The following is a 20,339-nucleotide window of genomic DNA, read 5'->3' as shown; positions in this document are numbered from 1 at the left end:
TTCTTGTGCAACAAAGAAATCAGAAATTTTATACAAATTATTTCAATGTAGGTTAATTGATACAGAGTAGATACTGCAGTTTATCCTGTTTCCACAGAGACTGACTTATATTCTGTTTCAATGCTACACAGTAAGGTATTCGTGGTTCACACTGTTGTTTATACAATAGTAGCGATTAAGGTTGCAAACTGTAAAAATAGGCAAGAGCTGTTCTACTGGATATCAGCTAGACATGAGGCTTTAAAACTAAATGATTCTGGAGCATGGAAACACTAAGACACCATTTGTAGCAGAATGCTCCCTAATGGGAGTAAATCTATAAGGACTTCTGAGAAAGTTCAGTGGCTAAAATACAAACATCTGGTTCTGTTTTCACATCTTTTGTACAAGTTCTTTACACAAATCCTGCATTCCTAGCATGTTCTGTGTGCTCCAGGTATATGATGGTTTGTGTTGTAATGTGAGGGATAAAAAGGCCTCATCACTCTAAGCAATATTACAGAACTTGGGAACTCAGATGAATAATTTTGTCTAATCCAGTACATCTATGCATTTCAAATACAGCTATCATCATCTAGATGTCTATAACCAAATACAGTAGCTATTAGAAATATTATTATAAGCTGATTACAAATGAAGGACAACTAACTTTTTTTTCTTTTATGGGATCAGCCTTTTGCACTGTTTTGGATAGGATATAGACATGTATCTTAGTAAACATTTTTAAAGAAGATATAGTTATTCTTAAGCTTCACAAGAAGCTTGTATCCAAACCATAAACATTTGTGTCTCAATAATTTGATGGAACTATTATTTTAGGAAGTAATTATAGTTTTGCTCTGGCTTCCCTAGATAAAGGGTTGCTCATGGCATTTACAGTGAATTATGGGGGGGTCCCAGAAGTATTTCAGCTCTTGTCTTTCAAGATAAGCAACAGAGAAAGGCACTTGGTGAAACTTCTGTATCTAGTTCAAAAGCATAAAGTTGTTGCTTCTAGTTTGGTACTAAAATCTCAACAAAAACATAGACTGAAACTGCAGAATTTCTAATAAGTTGGGGTTTGGGCTTATCTCCAGGCAAGGCACTGTGATGCAAGCATGGCAGCTGTGTGAGTGGATAAAAGCTGACATTGGAAGAAAAACTGTGGTCTGTTTGGATGATTCTCTTTTCTGCCTTCATTCCAGTTTCTTATTAGTGAAGGAATAACAACTGTAAACTTCCAAAGAGCTTCTATTTGCAAATTAAACAAATGAGCAGCATTGAAAAACCTACCTGCTTTAAGGAGGAATATATGTGTAAGTCACTAATGATAATACCTACTACCACAATGGCATCATTAATAAAGCTGTATGTCAATGAAATAAAAATGCTTCAGTTAGGTTTTCAATATTCTTGGAAAGAAATACTGTGGTACATTACACCAGCAACTCATGTCCACTGTTGGCTGCTGTAATGAAATTCTAGTATCAGAGGGTCTAATATTTGGAAGGAGGGAACAGATTCCAGTAGAAATGTTCTCTATTTCCTTTATATTTTTGGTTTTTTTGGGGGGATTTTATTTACTCTCAAATGAATTAAAATTGTTATCAATTTTTGTTGCTTTCTTGTGCATATGTTGGATTTTTTACAGTTGTGATTTTCAGATAATACATTGGACTCTTGCCATATAATTGGCATTGGCATAAATAAAATGTCATGTCTTTAGTATAGTAATTTAAGACATTATAGAATCATAGAACAGTTTGGGTTGGAAGGGACCATAAAAGTTCCAGCCCCCATGCAATGAGCAGGGACATCTTCAATATGTAGTTCACTGCCGCATTTTCAGTCTGAACAGATTATTATTCAGTGAAGTCTCTACATGCAGAATGTGATTTTTTTTTAGATACTACAACATATTCTATGTCAATTTTTGAGGAAAGTTTAACTCAAAATAACAAAAGGAGACTTATTTCAGAAACTGTTGGAATTTATAGGGCATTATCAAAAGGTTTAAAAACAAATGTAAATTTGATACACAGTATAAGCCTGTTTGCTTAGCACTTATCAAAAGAGCAATGCTTGTCAGTATAGCAAAAAATATTGTACACTAAGGATAAACATTTTTGCCTAGGACATATTACCTCATAAATATGTGTACATAACTGTTTACATGTACAATTATGTTACATTTTTCACTTAGCTGTATCACATAATTTTAAATATTTATTATGAACCTTTGTGTGACTTCACAGTTTTACATCACTAATAAAATGAGAGAGTCATGACTAGAGAATTAACACAACTAAAACTTAAAAAATCGTAGAAACATAAACAACAGTAACAGTTATATAGAACAACTAAAGGAAACTAAGCTAGCCATACAATATTGATTACATGCAATTTGAACTAAAAGAAAAGAGTGCAACTGATTTTTAACAATAAAAAGAAAGAATCAAAAACTTGATTTTTTTTTTTTCTTGGCAGAAAAGAAACATTCTTCATATGCTGGTCATTGTATGGGGTCCAATGTGCACCATGCAAAACCAGATCTGAGTCATAACTCCAAAGAGAATAGTCAAAACTAGGTAGACAGAGTAATAACTGAGAAAAGCAAAACTGAAGGTAGATATGTCAGACCATGGCCCATGCCACAGTATTTTCCTTATACCTTGTCCAGTTTTTCCTCTATTCACTTCTTTCTCCTGTGGACATGGAATTCCTGATCCAAGATCACAGCATCTAATAGGAGTTAATACTGTATGTTGCTTCTTCCTATCTACTATCACAGAAACTTCCTAAATCTTTGTTTCAAGATTTTGCATGGAATAGTGGATATTCATTCAGAATATTTAAGAATTTCTCATGAGATTCACAGTCTTTAAAGTCACAGCAATCTCTAGAAAATAATTTATACTGTGGAAATCAAGCATGAAAACTCTCCTTAATTTTTAGCCTTTAACCTGCCAAGGTTTCTGAAAGTTACCCTTCCCCTAAATTTATAACAAATAGATAGCTCTTCTCAATGTATAGTTAATATTGCAGATACAGTTGTCTCTATAAACACTCTTTGCAAGGTATCTCTTTTAGCAGCTTTTATTTGACAGTTGGTAAAAGTGAATGTTCCACAAAGGACAAATAATCAGGTTGTACAGACCATTTAATAGAGTTAATGCCAGAAGGAAAAAAACCATAATGTAGCACTTTGGCATAAAACTGTAGACTCTTGAGAGCTTGATTATATGTTTAGTGACACTACAAAAATGCCTTTATTCATTATTGTTGTGTTCCTGAACATGTGCTATTGGAGACCTACAATAAATATTTCATGTATTTGTGAAAATTGAGCTGTAAATCTCAGGAAACAGATGTAATTAAAACCAAGATGGCTGTATTATAAGACACCAAGTCTTAAAAGGATTACATTTAGAAGGTTAAATTCAATGTCATTTTTTTTCAGTCATGAACTGTAAAATCCATTCTCTTGGCTAGAAACCAGAAGCAATTCAAAGCTAGAATGAAATATGTATTAAAGGGGGAGGGAAGGAGGATGACAATTTTGGAAACAAGAATGTAATTTCTGATTGCAACAACAAAGATCCATGGAAGGTGTCCTTGGCTTTAAATAAAACCAACAGTTGTGCATTGTTATTGCACTACCACTTTATTTCTGAATTACCACTTATTCTGAAAATTGCAGTGCTCTGCCAACTGTCAGAGACTGTGAATGTAAGGAACCACTTGAATATTTCTGGAATCTGCTCTATGGTTTGTGAATTTTTCTAGTGGGGGTCACAGACACTCAGTATTAGAGAAATATTTGCTTCTGGGCTGAGTGTTAACTGGAGCTCATCTTTTAATAGGGAAGGCTAAAATAACATAACTTAGTCAAGCAAATGCAGGCTGTGGAGGATAACTGTCTATAGATAAACAGAAAACAACAGGGAGGGGAAAAAAAAGCCTTAAGCTAAAGGACAAGTGTTGACACAAGAAGTAGGTATAAAGTATTTCTGAACACATTTAGATTACAAATTGGAAAATTCCTAGTCAGAGTAACAGGACCATAACCTTATTGCTTTTAAAATGGGTCACTTCATGAAGGAGTAATATGGGAACAGCAAGGGGGCTATTCCGAATGCCCAGCAGGTTGCTTGAATGATTTCCATGCCCTCACTCCCCAGTCCCATTTAACCACATTTCTACTGATCTCAGTAATTTTTGTGTTATGTCCATTTTGTAAGGATTTAAAAAACAATTTATAAGTACAGAATACTCTGAATCTCAACCATTCCTAAAAGATATAACATATAACGTGCTTAAAATTTAAACAGGTATCTAAGCACATTTCTAAGGTAGAGCTAATTGTGTTTATTCAATCATATGCTCCTCTCAGGGTAAAATAAATTGCTTTTGGGAAAAGTCTTCAGTGTATCCAACCATACTCTACACTACAGTTTCTTTCTCTCAGTAAAATAATTGCTCATCTATTCCCTGCTGCTCTATTAAGTGCTTACTATTTGCTGCAAGAACACCTGATTTTTAAAGAAGGCACAAGGCATGCAGAGACTTGACTGATGACAGTTACATATTGATACAGGTTATATTAAACTGCTATAGGACAAAAACCTCAAGAATCCTGAAAGCAGGGAACAGAATCCAGGAGTACCCCATCGCAACAAAGTGCTCTCATCCTTACCATAAGGGCTTCTATAGGTATCTCTATTCCTGTCTGCAGAGGTAAGGAAAAGCTCAGACACACAAGGATTGAAGTCCTGAGCCTCCTGAAAGGTTGCAGTCATCGTGCATGTGGTGTCCTGCCCAATCACTCAGAGCAATAGACTTTTCTGATTCTGAATCTCAGTTTCACAACTATCCCTCACTGCTGCCTTTGGTTAGACATCACAGTCCAAGAAAAGAATGAGATTTCCATCTTCTTCATTTCCTAGAAGTTGATTGAAACATCTTTTTCTCAGTTCTGTGATTATCCTGAATCCCATTCCTAGGGTCTAGTTGAAATTTTGCATCTAATTTTTAGGCAATCTGGAAATGATTATCACAGTCTGGTGCCTGTTTGGTTATACTCACATCAAAATCTATGTTTTCCATACCTTCTTTTCCATTTAGTGAACTTGTTCAAAATTTGTGGAGAAATTTCCCCAAATATTTCTCTAAGAGAGAGATTGTATAAGTATTTCAACATCATGAACAAAAATAATTTTATTATTAATAGTATTTAAGAAATGAGTAGGAAGTATTTTAAACACCTTAGCACCATAAGCAAATAAAGGAATACATGGGAAGTGTCCACAAAGAACTGAACAAGGTCAGATTCTTCTTTTTCACTCATCTATATTTCAGGAATTATAACTGTGTTTAGATCAGTGTTAAAGGTGACACCTAGAAGGCTGATGACTCTGAAAACAAATCTGTCGTGGTATTGGACTGATAGTAATGACCAGAATTTTGGATGGAACTTGAATAAATGGCATCATGTGAAAAAGGTCTATCTTTATAGGATAGACAACAAAATGGAAAAGTTTTATAACATCTGGATCTGATTTCAAGACATAGAGGTGGAGAAGAAAAGTCAGGAATCTGATTTAGTTATATGTGCTTAGCATAAGTAAATAACTGATATATGCCTGGGATATTATATTCAGGCAGAGGGAATGGAGCAGAGCAGAATGTAGAAATATGTTAGCTACATTTCTATTGGATTGTAAATGGTATTGGTCATGTCCCAAATATAATTTCGGAAAAGGCCTATACCACATTTTCTTTTGTTTCAGTCTCTAGGGCATTAAAATGTGATAGTTTGTAAGCTCAGGCTGCAATGGTTTTATAAGCAGACTAGCATACATTAAAAATGCTGATATATATACCACACTACTGCAGGTCAAAGTGTCAATGGAGTATAGATTTACTCCAGGGGGAGGGAGGAGAGAAAGTGTACCTTCAGACAAGTTTCCTTATATACCTAGCAGTCTTTTAAATTAATCAAGTGCTCATGAAAAATACCAAACTAGAAGACAGGAAGGCTGGAGCCATTTTTTAATATCAGGTAAGGTACAGCATGGGCAGTAGTGCAGCTTCTTTCAGACTGTCCTACCAACTTAGTTTGCTTGTGGCTGAGTAGCCCAAATTGTACCAGAAGGCAACAGTGGGCAATGCTAGCCAGGACATCAAAGATGATTGTGTTGCAAGTACATCAGATTGCAACCTAAGCCCCAGTTCTGTGTTGAAACACAGATCAAAGCTCATTTGTCTTTCAGGTTTTTCCAGAAAGTACTGTGCAGACTGAAACTTAAATCTGCCGTGTTTAAAGTAAGAAATTTAAAGATGTACTGCCTTTATCTCACTGAACTCTGCATCTGTTCCTACCCTAAAGTATATCTAACATTTAAATTAAGTACTTATTATTTAAACACAATTTCCATAAGCTTCCTAGTGTCTTTATAAAAATCTCCCTTCTAACCATTCCCCTAAACCGATAAAACACAGCATCAAAAACCTCACATGAGATCAACAGAGTTATCTCTGGCAGATAATGGCAAAATTTCTTATCCCTGTAACAGTCTAAGATCTCCTTAACACTCTCTTGTTGTTGGTTCTTTGTCTATTAGTGCTAATTCTCTTCTGTGGTTGAATGTGATGGCGAGGGCTGATTAAGCGTTCATGCAATCTGATTTTCTTATTATTTTGATCAATAAACTTCCACAGTTTTCTAAACCTTTTTTGTTCTCAGATGTTGTGTTTTGACTAAGATCCATGTCTTAAAAAAGGTAGAAGGGATGTAATCTATCATCATGTTCATTTTGGTCCTGTCCCTTCTTTCACCTTTTTTTCCCATTAAATGCTAAATCATTAGCACTGAAGGCAAGGAATAAAGAAGAAAAAAATGACAAATACGGCCAGCATTACAACATGTGAACAGCTGTTGTACTGATACCATTTACAGTATGTTTATATATACTGTTTGCTTTCTGCAGGAAAGAGACATTAACATCAAAGGTTATATTTCAGATCAATATTTTTTAAAAATTTAAAAAAAAAAAAAAAAAAAGCTAGGCCTTTCTAGCATTTCCAAGAACAGATTCAACACAACAACCAACAATGTAAGAGCAACGTAAGCTACAGGGTTCACCTTTGTGCCTTTGTGGACATAACATTCTTTACTGAAAATAAATTGGTGTATTATAATAGTCTCCTTTCTGAAAAGGACACTGTAGTAGGGTTGTAGTAGGATTGCCAGTAGCAGGGCTATAAAAAAACCTCTGACATTACATATTTGTCTTTGCTTAAATATTTATATTAACAAAGCTTAAATGTCTATTTCAAATATGATGTGTTTGTTCCTTTCATTTCTTATGCTGGAAAAATGGGTGCAGATGATTAGATCAAATAATTCTTAAAGTTCTTTTTTAATGTTACCTTGGCACAACAGTCATGAAAAAAGCCTCAGAAGCACAATTGCTACATTGCAGCATGAGAAGAAAAATAATTTAAAGTGTAGTAGAACAAGAAGTGCTGAAGTACTGAAGCTTGTTATAATATTTTTTCTGAAGGCTTTTGTCTTTATTTAAAAACAAACAAACAAAATGATGTAGTGTTATAATCCTAGAGATTTATTATTGTTTTAATAAAAGTGAAAATATCAAATATGAAAAAAGCACCCATAAAAAGCAGGTAAAATTCTGAGGAGGAGAAAGTTGAAGAGCTACCAGTGTTGTGGTCATACGAATATTCAACAAAACACTTAAATTCAGCACATCAGCAATGACAAGGTAAATTTAAAGCCTGAGAGTTCAATGATTTTTTTTTTCTATTTTTATTTACAGTAATTACTAAACCATTCTTTGGATTTGGAATGTGTATGTAACTATGTAACATGTAAAAAATCAATGGGCAAGTAGGAGAGATTTTGAGAATGAGACAGCAATTTTCATGTATTTTACAGATAACTTTAAAAATATTCATAGAGAAAGCTAGCAGTAGTAATAAGCCATGGTTTAAACTAACCTATTTACCTCTTGGTTTCCATGGGAAGCTACAACAAATAATAAGTGTTTGTTTTTATAATAATAATGGATTTCTACTTTCCAGCTATTTATATGTTTACTTTCACTTACATTAATTAATACATGGTCTAGAAAGTTTTCATTTATTTCAAGTCAAAAGAGCACACAGGATGTTCCAGACTACAAAAAGGAGGCATTTCTGAGGTACCTCTGGATGAGGTGTACACTACAGATACATGTTCCTCGGTGAAAGAAGCCTTACACCCTTATCATCTCTAAAATCAGACTACCAGGTAACACACAGTATTGAGGTCATTGATGGGAACAGCAAAACTGCTATTGATTTTGAGAGAGTAGGATCTTATACTTAGTTTTCATTGTAGGCATCTGGAAAAACAGTGTTTAAGCTTACTGGAAAAAAGGTGTAAAAATATGACTCTATACAGAATTGAAGAAACATCCTATTTTCTAGTCAGGCTTTTAGGTCAGTTCCTTTTGTAATTTACCGATGATAAAACCAAAAACAGTACCAAGTTTTAGGAATCACAGCTAACAGCAGCTTGCTTTCTGAAAATTCATTATTGCATCTACTTTAAGATTAATTGTACATGTGAAATATATTAACATAATAACTTGAAATCTGGTAACAAACACCAAAGAAATATTGCTGGTTTCATTTCAGTTGGATCACATCCTCTATTCTAGACACTGTCTTTAGATACAGAAATGTTTATTTGTAGGTTTTATATTCAAACTTACCACAGCAGTGTCTACATTGTGGACTAATTTAAATTGACATCAAAAAGGGTCTCTGTATATCACTCTCACACCTCCCTGCTTTCTGTAAGGAAGTCAACACATCTGGCTCACTTTTTCCTTCACATCTGCAAAGTATGTAAAGTGTTCAATTCTCACATTTCTTATTCCACACTTGATAGTGTTCCATATTTTAAACTCAGTGAATACTTGAGCAAGCCATTTGTGTGCCTGCAGCTTTGTAAATTACATGTTAAACTCATTGCTCTATTGAAGATAGATAGCAACCGACTTAATTAATTCATTAGCTATTAAAATGTTTATGACTGGAATGTTAGTTTCATGACAGTTATTTCTTTTTAATGTAACACACAGATTTTTTTGCAGGCATGAATGTGTTCTAGACAGGAGAGGTGAGATGTGAGATGGTGTTGGATGCTACATTAAATTTGGCTGATATCACTTTGGGAAGGCCATGCAGTTCACTGAGAAAGAGATCAGGAGCAAATTCTTACCCTGTAACCACTTCTGAGACAAACTTCTGCCATTTTACCATCATATGTAATGTTCTCATGGTAGTTACATGGTGTGATAAATAGTAATATGGGATTAAGGTAGTTGAATCTGCTAATAAGTGGAAGACAGAAACCAAAAGTAAAGTTGCAGAAAGCTATATGAAAAAAAACCAAACACCTGTGCATGGCACAGCTGCCTGAGCAGCCAGGCAACAGCAGATCTCATCAGCCAAACAAGGGAAGCAGATATTGTCTCTCAGTCCTAGACTTCTGATCTTTCATCTATCCCATGAATTCAACTATAACCCTATGTCCTTGAAAATGCTAATATTGCCATTTTGCTACATATAAAAAGAATAATTCTGATAAACACTTAAAATGAAGTAGTAGTCTTCAGCTGTATGAGGTGTCATACAATTTTGTACTGTATTACTGATTACAGCCATAATGATAAAAAGTGGAATACTATCCTATTTAGGCCACTTTCTTAATTAAGAAGTTGACCATTGGGAACTTACCTTTAATTAAGCACACCAAATATCACATTAACCTCATTATATGCTGCTGTAAAGTGCAAATGAATATCCTGAAGGTGGGATTCACTTGGCCAGACTTCAATTCTTAAGCGAAATACCCTCATCACTTGTGAGGGTGCTATGGATGGTATGTCTCATATTTGCTGCTAATTCAACTTTAATTATGCATGAATTCATGTTCAATTTTCTAATAAACTCTAATGAATAAATTACTTTAGGAATTTCTTCAGCTTCTGCTTGGAAACTCTTGTATTTCATATCACTAATGAATTACATTCTTAACTTTATTATTACATTTCTTGAACAATCAGAGTTTCTGGTTCATGAATCATATCATTAATATTTTATGATAGCTTTATTTTTATATGATACACTGTAGTTCTGAATTATAGATGGACTTTGTTTTCGTTCTGTTGCCTACCAAGAAGAATGCACTGCATTTTTTCCCCATTGTCACAACTGTGAGCCTTTAGAGTAGAGTAGTATGCAGAAGAGTTCACTTTCCCGAGAGGAAATAAAAAAAAAAAAAAAAGTAGTAATATGTAGAAGAGCCTCGAATATTTCCTGAAAAAAAAAAAAAGAAAAGAAAAGTAGTTTGTTTCCATATTTATAAGGAGAAGCTCACGGGATATAGACTGGCACACTGTCATTTAGCTTCATAGAACTATGGAAAACTAAATATATTGTGCTCTGCATCAGAAGGGGACCCAGGTAAGACATCTAAAGTTATGAAAACTTAAATCAGTGGATACTGATAGAAGCAGCATCAAAAGGTAGGGTGACTAATGTTGAAATCTAAAGGGAGCAATCAGATCAAAAAAATCTGTTTCAGATGACCATAATGGATAATGTAACAGGACATATCTTTTACTGAAAAATTATAACAGGACTTGCAGAAAAGTTTAGATCAAGAAATATAGTGATATGATTGATAGCAAATATAACATCACAGTGTTTTCAGAATTATCATCTTATCAGAGAGCATAAACAGCATTTGATGAAAAATACCACATATAGGAAGAATTGTAATAGCATATACACTTCCGTAATTCATATCATCGTGGGCTTTTTAGCTTTTTGCCTAATTTCAAACTACTGGTTTTCTTTTTTCCCAGTTTCACTAATATATCTTTTAATTTTAGTGAGGAAATACATGGTAACCTGGAATAGTAGAAAAAGATACTATTAACTGTCTAGCAAGTGATTTTACTTTATCATTGTTGTAACCTTGTTGATGTCTGCATTATTTCATATACTGCTGGTCAAACAAGGTCTTTCTTGGGACTAGTAATATTTCTCATTCGTTTTGGACTGAGCAGTTGACAAAAATTTGAGGAGGTGAGGTATCTCTTGGTCTCAGTAGCACATCTTCTATTTCAGGCATAACTTTCAAATTACGTCTTCTACAGTTTTTATTTTCCTGACTAGAGAAATAACAAAACTGAAGCTACACAGAGCAGTGATCCTTCCGAGTATTTGTAGGATGCACACTGAATGGGATGCTTTTCTTCAGCAGACACCCCTGTCTACCCTCCCACCTCTCTCTCCCAGAGGACACTCATTCTTTGCTGCCTTCTACCTTGTTCGGACTTGAAAGAGTCCAAAGGTCCTACATGGCACATGAGTTGCCTCACATATTAGAATGACACTTTATCTCTACCTTGTACATGCTTTCTGCTTATTAAAAAAAAAGACTAGGTAAGATGCAAGGCAACACAGGATCAAACCTTTGGTATTTGACACAACAGAACTTATTCTTGTATTTGATTACTTATAATTTATTCTTCATATATTTTGCCCAGTTAATCCTGTACAGGAGTAGCTAGCTTTGCCATATCTTTGCACATTAAATAGTTTGAAAATAATTTGTCTGTTAAAAGTCTTGTTTTGCTTTCCTGCTTTCTGGGGACCTGACACCTAAATATATTTTTTTTTTTCTCTTAGAATATTACCACAAGTTAAGTGTCTTGTTCTAACTTCTCAAGCTCAATATAAGCAAATTAAAAATTTAACCTTTCTGTAAATTCTATACTGCTTCTTAACATCACCTTATCAGGCAATATGTCCTTGTGTTTTAACTTCATTTTCACACTTCATTCCAAGTCCTTTTGATAACTCCTAGAGCAAACATACAGGCCAGGCAGGAAAGAAGATTAACCCTTCGGTCCCAAAGGTAAAGAAACTTTGTTTGGATAAGCAGGGAAAAATGTTAGTAGGGAGGGAAACAGAGGACACCATCATTAGAGTCAAAGAGATGAAGTAAGTACACAAGACAAATGCTACATAAACCCTATACATTTCCTGTTAGCTTGGTGGTGGAACATACACATTCCTTTGCATTATAGTCTGTAATTTCCATCAAGAATCTATATGTCTGCAAATTGGTTAATATGTTAGGAGTACCGTCAGTAAAAGAAATACAGAAGAACGTAGCGTCTAGCATGATTTATCTGGAGAACAGAAGAGATGAGAGAGGCAAGTTTCTCTGCTTTATAATCTGATTTAACTACAGGAATTAGCAGGAAGATTAAGCCATCTGAGAAGTTTTCTCTGCATAGACTACATTTAGAATCTTCAATTTCTCTATGTGAATATGTCCTCAGAATGGGTATTTAGTAGTTGACAGTCTTCCTGGATCTGTCCAGATCTGTCTCCTGGGGAATGGACAGAACCAATTCATTGCGAAGGATAAATGAAGGAGTGGAGAGTGTTTTGTCTGTTGGCCAGTCCCTAAATCAATGTCACAGCTCCCTTGCAGGAAAGCTTGCAGGCCACATATGAACTTGAATGTTAATTCCAAAACACACTGAGTCACTAGATATGTTAGTTCCAAAAGAACAATTTTTGCTTATTGGATTAGGAGGGGAGTAAAATTCATATGTGAAAAATTATCTTAGTAGTGTTAAAAATCTATGGGCAAGTTTACACTGAAAAAAAGTACCAGCACAACCAGCTGTCAGTCACCTTTGCTGGTGACTAACAAGCCTTCAAGATGCTAAGATGTGTGTGGAATTCAAAAACCGGTGCTGGAAGCATCAAAAGCATAGCTACAGCTGATTGAATTCAGACTAAATCAACCATCCTCTTGAATGTAAAGCATACATTGGGAGCTCAAGGAATGTACATCATCTGAGGGCAGGGGAAACCTATCTCATACAAGAAGTTAGTAATCTTTCCTATATTGCAGCCTTTTTAATGTCTGAGACTTGAAGCTTTATTAGAGTGCTACAGATACACATAGCAGTCTTTGAAGGAGTTAAATTATTCTAAAAACTTGATTTTCTGTGAAAATCCAAAAGCAATTGAACACATCCAGGAACAAAATGGACTGGGAGGTAATACAATTTATTTCGATGCTTTTACAATTAGAAAATAGTTCACAGTCCTGTAGTGTCAAAAGAGTAACTAAGAATTGAACTAGTTACACAGTCATGGAATAATTGGCAGTCCTCGTCAAAAGACATGAGATATTTGGCTAGAATAAGGAACAGAATATAAGAACAAATGAATATAAGAATGGAAACAGCAGTGGTAGCAAATAGCATGTAACTCCTACAGTTTTTAAGGTTAGATAAATGGACAGAAAAATGAAAGAAGACGAGACAGAGAGAAAAAAAAAAAAAAAGGCAGAGAAAGGAAGGCATGGAGTTGTAATGAAACTGAGAAGAAAATAAATTTAATCATAGTGCTCCAAGTTGTAAAGTTTCTGCAGCCTCTTCTGCTACCTGAAGTATGGTTTCCTCTACAGCCTAGTGGAACTGGACTCCTTACTGTGAGTCTCCCATTATAATTCTGGTTTGAGAGCAGAGGTGAGCCCAATTCACCTGCTTTCACAGTGGGACAGTAACGAGCTATTCTAGCTACTCTATTATCTGGATTTTTTAGCCTACCCCCTTCTGCTTTTATACATTCAAGAATTATAAAAGGCTTCTATAATAATTTAATTTAACTTTTTGGACACCACAGACAGTAAGCTTCCATAGACAATCTCCTTTAATTTTGAGCTACATACTTTTTTCCACACATATAATGTTTCATTTGGCTATACAAAAGCACCTACTGTTTGCCCCTATGCTATCATTCTCTCAATCTTTATGTCATCTGCCAACTTTGTCAGTACTGATTTTATGGGTTTTCCCATTATTTAAAATGCTCAACAGAATGAGACCAAGAATCAATCTTTGTGAGAACCAACTGGAATCAACACCCTCAGTGACAATTACTATTATATTTTGACTGCTGGTCAGTCAGTTTCAACCTAATGAATGCATGACATGTCAACTTTGTATCATTTTACTTTCTTAATCAAAATGTCATGCAGAAACAAGATAAATGTTTTACCAATAATTACTTTTTATCAATTGGCTTCTAATCTTATGGGGGAAAAAAAAGGGAATATCAGATTAACCTGACAGTATGTATTTTCCAAAAATCCATTTCACTATGATTAACTACATTACCTGCCTCTAATTTTCTATTAGTAAAGTACCATATCAGTTCTTCTGTTACTTCCACAGGACTCACATACAGGCTGTACAGCTTATAATTACGTTGGCCAGTCTGTATGCCTTTTCAGATATTGAAACAACAGTAGATTTAATCATTATTTGAGCATATAATTTAAAATAAATTTTTGGTATATTTCTTTACCTGATGTATAGTTTTATTGTATCAGTGGAAGCTGCCACTTAGCATTGTTCCTTCCCCTATAACTTCTATTTGAAGGAATTTCTTGACAGAAGAAAAAAAAAAAAAAACCCTAAATATTTCATTTTTATCAAATCACAGGTGATTGTATTTTTGTTTAAAAAAATAAAGACTATTCATATCCCATGTTCATTCAAAATAGTTTATATGGATTAGAAGGAGTCCAACCAAGCAATATTATCTAGATTATTCAGATAACAAAAAGAAACCAATCCAATATTTTGTAGGGGGAAATAGCCCTTTACAAAAGATGGAAATTAGAAGTTTACTTACTATCTAGGGACAGTCAATGACAATTTGGACCAACACATCAAACGTTCCTGCTTTTGCTTTGGTAGAAGACATGGAGTATTCTCCTTTCAACCATAACATGGAATTTATTAGTGTGTAAAGAACAGACTGACCTACTCAGCTGAAGTTTTTTTCTGAAGTATATTCTTCTTGCCTAATGTCATGTCTTTTCCCTTTGTTTGCCCCACCTGGTATCCCTTACTGTAACTGTGCATTCAACAGCAAATGAAGGAGAAAAAAAAAAAAAAAAAGAGGGAATGGGACCAAAATAAACATGTGAAAAGTTTAACCATGAGTCCTATCTTTGTAGATTTCTCAGTGAAAACTGAAGATTTTAAAAGATAAAAAGATGATAGTTATACAATTTAACATTCAGTCTGAGAGAAATTTTAAAAAGTCTATCAATGAAACATACTGGTATCCACTGACTGAATTTCAGTTTGTCACTGTTTGGTCCTAAAGATACATAAAACGTGGATGTCACTTTTCTAAAACCTGAGAGATTTTAAAAAATATACATTCAGCTCCTGAAATACAAAGGCAGATTTTTAATATTTATCTAAAAAAACTCTAAAAAATGCTGTGAAAGAGGATACAGTAGGATTCCAAAATTTGTAATGATTCAGGTTTTTACAGAGACAATAATTACACCATACCTTTTAGGCTCTCAGTTATTGGATTTCAAAATAATTATTTTAAGAGTGCTAAAAGTACTATAGAGCATAGACATTTTACCAGCACAATCACAATGTATTTTTTTTCTTTTACTGTTTATTTCTATAGTAAACAATGGAATAAGCTGAGGAAAGCAAAAGGCAAGTAGTGCTTTTATATTAATATTTTCTACGTCAAATTTTTCAAAGGAAATTCTAATTTAATCAGCTTACAGATTCCCATTCCCATTAAATACTGTAAAAAGGACAGAAGTAAACTCCAAATGAAGAGGAAATAAATTGAAATCAAACTATGTTTCTCACAAAATATTTTCTATCTTGTTTGTTTAGTCTGTAAACTAACTAATTCAGAGTTACTCCTTAATATATTTCTTTAATGCATATTCTCTTGGCCCTTTCTATCCAAAGTCCTTTAAAAACTACATGTCAGTATTGTCCTCAGAACATCATTCTGTGCCTAATCTGGACCCAGACTCAATCCTTGAGTTGCTTGACTTCAACAGATTTACATCTGAAATGAGTCAAAGCCATAAAGCCCTTTGAAAGTCCACTGGGAATATCTTGGCTGGCAAGGAACAAGTCCAGAGTCTATAAACACAGTTCTGGGAATGAAAGGAGATGCCATGCTGAGATAAAAGATACTGATAGCTTCGCCCTGAATTATTCATTTTAGATTTCTGCATAGTGCTTCTTCCTATGCCATGTCATATTTGGCTGCACAGCCTATACGGAGTCCTCGCTGAAGCTTGTGGTGCTGTGCTGCAAAAATTACATGTCTCGTTTCACTTCTCAAACCTTTTATTCAGAAAAATCTCTAAAATACATGTGGCTTTGATTAAATGTCTAAAATCACTTCATCCAAATCATGTACTCAAGTTCAAGGGTGAAAACGACACACATTAATATTAAGTACTTGAAAATTATGTGCTGCCTAAACCAGACATCTAGGCTGTCTTTTCAGTAGTTAGACCATAATGTGCCTCCACAGAGTGAACAATTCCCTCCAAAGAACAAGCCTAATACAGGTGGTGTTAAACGTCCTCCCAAGATGCTCACTCATCTCCATTAATTATTGAGGGAGCCTAAACAACAAGCTAGGGCAAGGCAATTAAAATGCCTTTCAAGAAGAAAGTAGGCTCAAATGTCTTCAGTGAGATTTAAATAATAATTCTGGCCTGCTCTCCTTAACAGTAATCGCAACATTACTACAGGTTTATGTAGAAGATGAGGCAGGTTAACCACAACTTTATAACTCAGGAATATTGCTGTATTGCTGTTTTTAACATAAATTAATTGTATTTAACCCATTTTGGTATAATATCGGTACAGTGTCTCAACCTAAAATATCATTACCTATTTTTTTTTTCTGTAATCCCTTGTTCCTGAGACTGAAATCAATATAATTTTCAGGGTTCATAAACAGGTCTGAGCTCATCACAGCTAATCTCATTTTTAGTTTTTACCATCTGTTTTAATGGATATCTTGTCCTGACAGTACTTGAGCTTTCTTTTAATTTCTGGTGACACTACTAACAGAAACTAGCAATCTTGCCAAACTATTTTATGCATTCTTTGTTTTGCCCATTATGCCTCCACTGGGGCTCTTCCACCACAATTTTTCTTTGCAGAAATTCTACTATTCATTCTTCAGTTTGTTCCAAGCTATCACCATGGACATTTGTTACTGGGTATATCATTTTATGCTTGAGGCTCCACCTATCAAAAATTGCTGCATCAACATCTCATCCTCTGATCATAACATAATTATCACTTTCAGAGATAATGAACCTCATCAAGGTCTTTTTTCATTTTCCTTTATGATCAAGTTTGGCTACTGCCAGGAATTAATGAAACTAGAAAAAGAAAGAGAGGAGGCAATGTTGTCAGACTGATATAACATTGCTGAGTGAGTGACAGGATGACCTTTAAAAGATCACTGCTACAAGCTGTATACCAAATATTTAGCTAAACCTTGAATGTGACCAGGTATCCTACTTTAAGATTAATAGAATGTTATGAAACATTTATGTCACCATTTACTGCAGGGCAACAATAAACTATGGCAGATGCTCTCTGTTAATCCCCTCCCACAGCCCTGACCACCAAGGAAAGGCAAAAGGATGAAAAGAGAGAGACACTTGCAAGTTGGAAAAAGTTAAAAATGCTTTATTGGTTCTACTAATAAAATAGAGAAAATAATACAAAATATACAAAACCAATCTTGAATTTCCCGGGGCAGCTCAGCGTTGCACGCAGTGGAGCTGGCTTCTTTGGCAGCTGCAGGGCAGGCACCCAGAAGTCCTGGGCTGTACTCCGCAGCAAACCGGAACTGGATTCAGGGATGCAGGGTCTGGAGCCAGGCCTTGGATCACAGGGACAACAGGTAGGGTACTCTTCAGATACTGGCCATAGTTGAAGAGAGTGATACCATCAAGATCTCCCACTTTTATAGGATGTATGATGTGGATGGGATGGAATACTTAGTTGGTCAATTTTAGTCACCTGTTCTGTTTGCCCCTCTTTGCAAATACGCCCCTTTCACTTATGGGATGTGCATTCTTATCAGTGACCTTGCATACCATTGCTTCTGTTTATCAAATTCTGCCTGCAAAAACATGTAGCCAACTTCAGAAAAGTGCAGTTACTTAGAAGAAGTTAGCTGAACGGAAAATTCACTAAAAGAGAAACTGGTCTTGTTTTTAACAAAACCAGGACAATTTAAAAGCATGTTAGATGTTATAATTAATGACTGAAAAGTTTTCCAAATTCAGAAAAAAACACCAGTTTGACTATGCATTGAAAAATTCAGAGATTTTCCAGTAAATTTAGTATTTTCAAATATTCCAGGACAGGCAATATAACCCTTGCTACAGCTAAAAAAAGATCTAGCAATTTGTACATTTCAATATTCTCTTTTTGACAATAGCTGGTACCAAGTGTTGGAGAGAAAAATGGAAGGAACATTGTAGTGAATAATTACAGCAAGAATTTCTCCAACATCTCTTGCCAGCTTATGCAATGATTCAGGTTAAACTTTTCTCATTTCAAATTTTTTATAAAACCCAACCAAACCAATAACACTTTCTTTAATGTAACTAAGAATAACCTCAATCCTTGATGATTTATATTCACGTTATCATTCTTTCTGTATAGAATCCAAGATGAATAATATTTTATTTAATACCATAATATCTGTAATTGATACTGCATGCCTTTCAATGTATGTGATGAATGGTTATCTATAGTAATAAATTACCTTTCCACTTCTGGACTTCAGATCAAAGGATACTTATTTCCTGTATTTTAAACCATGTGTACAACATATTTTTTATAAAATAACTTTATAATACAATAGTTAGCTTTTTAGTGCTTCTTTCTTTTGATGAATGTGAAGAGTTAGACTTCATTCTATTTTGATATTAGGAATTAGCTTTTCTACGGTAGAAATGGACCAATACATTCTTTCTACTATGTCAGGTACTTCTGTGATATGAGATGATACAGTAATTTCCAGAAAAACAATGTCCTTTCTGAAGTTGTGGTTGCTATTATTTAGTGGATCAATTCTAGAAACAAGAACTTAGCAGACTACTGAGAATTAGTGGGGAGACTGACAAAGGCCAACACTGAGAACTTGATACTTAGTGAAATTGATAGAACAGGCACCTATGTTCTTTTCAGAATCTGAGCTGATATTCTTGTCTTATCATTATTGCTATCTTAGTAAAAAATGTCAATTCACAATAAGCTAATTTTTATAAGCTTCTCTGGCTTGGGACCTTTTTCACACAACTGTAATTCTGACATCTGGCAAGACTAGTTTACAATTTATATTCCTTATATCCAGGCTATAATATAAAATGTAGGAGAAAGCAATATCAAACAAAACCAAAAACCCAAAGGAACAAGAGCACTCAAGGAAAAGGCAAAACCACAGAAATATAAAAAGACGACTCATGTTTATTTAATGAATGTTCCTGATGGGGAAGAGAGCCAAAATAACCACTGACATTTTTGTGATTTTGACTCTTTAATTGCTTGTTTGTTCCTTTGGGAAGCTTGCTCAGGCATCCGTTAGATTTTTGCTAGCTAAATAAATTGGGTTTTCATGTACTTCAGATTGTATTTGTAACTACCTTCCTTTCTTATTCATTTTTTAATTCACTTTGAGCTGCATTCTGATTTGAGATATAATACAATGTCCAAAAAAAAATAAAGTAATTGTACATTAGAACTTGCATTTCAATTAGATTATACAGAAATATAGAAGCAAACTAAAGCCATACTGGATTAGTACAGTGGTTATTTTCCACAGTAATTTATGTTTAGAAAGAGCAGGACCAAGGAGCTTGAGAGACAGAGTTAAGCAATCTGCAGTTGGTATATGTATGACATAAAATGCCCCCTTACCTAGGTCACCTGCTGCTTTCTAATTTTTAGAGACTGATTTAAGCATAAAATCCATAAAAGCACAATTTAACTTCTGAAGTTTTATTTGTCATTAATTTAGAGGACTTTGACCTGATCATTGTATAAATACTCAGTTTCTGTTTCAATTTCACTAAATTTAGTCTAAATAAATTATTGAAAGCAAAAGTGTCACAGTTTAACTACAATTTACATGAAAAAGTACGGATAGTTTTTCAGGTTTCCACCTTTGAACTAGATGGAGTGTACCCATGTTCTTGTGTTATGAAACAAGGAGACACATATGCCGACTCCACCTTGTCTGTCTTTGATTATAGCATAGGTTTTCCTCATGTTCTCTCTTATTAATATCTTTTCTAAAGCAAATAACTCCAATCTTTTCAGACATTTTCGGGCATTTTCCCCTACAGCTTCAGTATTTTCACACTTCCTGAG

This window comes from Nesoenas mayeri, assembly GCF_963082525.1.
Source record: "Nesoenas mayeri genome assembly, chromosome: 4".
Taxonomy (NCBI): domain Eukaryota; kingdom Metazoa; phylum Chordata; class Aves; order Columbiformes; family Columbidae; genus Nesoenas; species Nesoenas mayeri.
Note: the sequence above shows the minus strand (reverse complement) of the source record.